This window comes from Nicotiana tomentosiformis, chromosome 3 (assembly GCF_000390325.3).
Source record: "Nicotiana tomentosiformis chromosome 3, ASM39032v3, whole genome shotgun sequence".
Lineage (NCBI taxonomy): Eukaryota > Viridiplantae > Streptophyta > Magnoliopsida > Solanales > Solanaceae > Nicotiana > Nicotiana tomentosiformis.
Window position 1 is genome coordinate 80,506,643 of NC_090814.1, and position 2,982 is coordinate 80,509,624.

At 39.5% G+C, this 2,982-nt stretch overlaps 1 long non-coding RNA gene across 1 annotated transcript; it reads right to left on the reverse strand.

Moving 5' to 3' along the window:
* Positions 1 to 361: 361 nt before the first annotated feature.
* Positions 362 to 2,407, reverse strand: LOC138908770 (uncharacterized). The gene is made up of 3 exons (XR_011415170.1): positions 2,210 to 2,407; positions 1,795 to 1,862; positions 362 to 877 (listed from the first exon to the last, which is right to left on the reverse strand). It is a non-coding gene; the product is annotated as an uncharacterized lncRNA (long non-coding RNA).
* Between the last annotated feature and the right edge of the window lie 575 nt (positions 2,408 to 2,982).

A 2,982-nucleotide genomic window follows, 5' to 3' on the forward strand; every position in this document is an offset into this window, starting at 1 on the left:
ATCGAATTTCGATAGAAATGACCGGTAGGCTTTGTCCACTGCAAGATATCATTGTGCAGAAAAAGAAAGTGAATCAAGACATTAATAATGCATTATTCCCACACGCATTGATCGACTATTATGTTGACACATTTTAGGAAATGTGAATCCTTGATAATATGGTGTTGTAAAACAGGAGACCGCTTCCATTGATTTTAGCTTAACTAGTCTTTTCTTCTTTTTTTTTTTACCAAAGAAAATATTCAATTTCTTAAAATAATCGTATTAGTAGTAGTTAAAGATTTAAAGTGGCTCATTATCTTTGAAAGAGAAATAAACTTCAGAAGACGGGTAAAAAGATTAATTACACTAACATCTCAGATAGTTGAACATGGTATTAGTATATAATTTACTGTTTCATTTTTTTTTTTTTTTTGGGAAGGAAGTGATAAGTGGAAATAAAAATTGGTATTTCAGTTATTTGGGCTTCAAAGGGCTTCAAATGATGAACAGGCTTTGTTAACCAAATTGTGGACTAATATAATTGAATTAAAACGAATAGTTGCGCCTGTCTTTTTTTTTTTTTTTTTCAATCTCCTCGAGGAGTATTACTTAATAAATAAAATATGATAAGGTTTTATACTGTGTCGTAGGTATATCGGCTAGAAACATTTTGCGTGAGAGACGATTGTAGGTGGAAGTAACTAAAATGGTCACGTAGTATTTGTTTCTCTCTCGAAAGTAATTTTATCAAATTGTGCATGACTTTATCTTAAACAGAAAGACAAGGGAGGAGAGTCAAGGTCTGCGGACGCCAAGCAGCTACCTTGATGATCTCCGAAGGTCTGGACTCAGCAAATCAGCAACCGCCGTGACCCGAAATGCCTGGATCTGCACACTAGGTGCAGGGTGTAGCGTGAGTACAACCAACTCAATAAGTAACAAATCTAATCTTTGGACTGAAAGTAGTGACGAGTTCACATATTACGGCCCACTTTAAACATTTAACAGTACGGAAAGTTACAAAAAATATGACAGTGATAACTCAGAAATTCATAATTTAACATGTAGAGATACAAGAATTTAGACATGCTTTCAGATTTACAATAAAACTCAACACATAACAGGGCAGATCCAGCCCAAATACAAGTAAAACAGGGCAGATCCAGCCCAAATGCAAATAAACCACGGCAGATCCAGCTCAAATATAAATAACTGCTAGAAATTGCGCCCACTGTGGATGCGCAGACTCCGGAGAAGCCAATCCAGCCAAATCGCTATAATAAGACAAATCCTGGCATGAATCAATAAAGCATGATATGGCGTGCAGCCCGGTCCCATAAAGATAACTCACATTAGACTCTCAGTCTCACTCAGTCACCAATCTCTCCAGTCTCTCGGGTTCACCAGAATCATGTTATTCATCCCAAACAATAATGATATGATGTATCATGTAAATGACAATAGAGACCGAGACATAATATGCAAATAATAGCTGTGATCGAATACAAATGGCAATTAGAGAAAATGATTCAACATGTAACACGACCTCTGAGGGGCCAACAGTACCAACATGCAGCCTAAGCACATGATTTCTAACATGACCGACAGCTCAATAGCTCTAACATATGGTAAAAATACGGGTAACTGCAAGATTAATCAACTATTTAATTTCATGGAATTGACCAAGTCACAATTCTTACGTATCACTCCTACATGCCCGCCACCTAGCACATGCGTCACTTCAACACCAATCATATAATACGAAATTTGGGGTTTTTTTACCCCACAATCAAGTTTAGAAGTGTTACTTACCTCAAACCGTACAAATCCTTATTCCAACACGCCCTTGCCTCGCGAAACGGCCTCTGAATTCCTCGAATCTAGCCACAAACAGTTCGATACAATCAACACGTGCTAAAAGAATCAATTCCATAAGAAAATACTAAGTTCTTAATCAAAAGTCTAAAAGTCAACTCAAAAGTCGCCTCCCGGGCCCACGTCTCGAAATCCAATAAAATTTATAAAATCTAAAAGCCCATCCAACCACGAGTCTAACCATACCAAATTTATCAAAATTCAATACCAATTCGATACCCAAATCGCCAATTTACACTCTCCAAATCCCTAGCTTCAACTCCCAAAATTACACCTCAAAACCATACAATCTAGATGGGAAATTCAAAGGGGAAACATAATTATTGAATAAATTTAACCACAAGTGACTTACCTCAAGAATCCCTTGGAAATCCCTCTCACAAATCGCCTAATCTCGAGGTTGGAATGTTCAAAATGAAAAAAATCACGGAACCCTCGATTTTAATACTCTGGCCAGGTTTTTCGCGCATGCGACAACTTAACCGCATATGCGGTGTTGCAGAAGCGACAATCCTTCCGCTTCTTTGGCAAACCACTGGAACCAAGCCTTCGCATATGCGGAAAATACTCTGCTTCTGCGCAGGTGCGACCATCTTCACGCTCCTACGCTGATCCCTCGCTCATGTGCTCAACCTCTCCGCATCTGCGACCACGCAGGTGCGGATAATCCTTTGCACCTACGACCACCGCCTTCCTCACTCCTGGCTGCATCTGCGCTTCCCAGCTCGCACTTACGACCAAAGCTTCGTATGTGCGATTGCACCAGAAGACTCCAGCTACAACACCCTTTTTAACTCCAAACTTGATCTGATAATCATCCGAACTTCACCCGAGGCCCCCGGGACCTAAACCGAATATACCAACAAGTCCTAAAACATGAAACGAACTTAGTCGAGCCTTCAAATCACATCAAATAATGCTAAAACCATGAATCGCGCATCGATTCAAGCCTAATGAACTTTTGAACTTCTAACTTCTACATTCGATGCCGAAACCTATCAAATCACGTCCGATTGACCTCAAATTTTGCACACAAGTCACAAATGACACCACGAACCTACTCTAACTCCCGAAACCCCAATTCAAACCCGATAACCACAAAGTCCACTCTCGGTCAAACTTTAA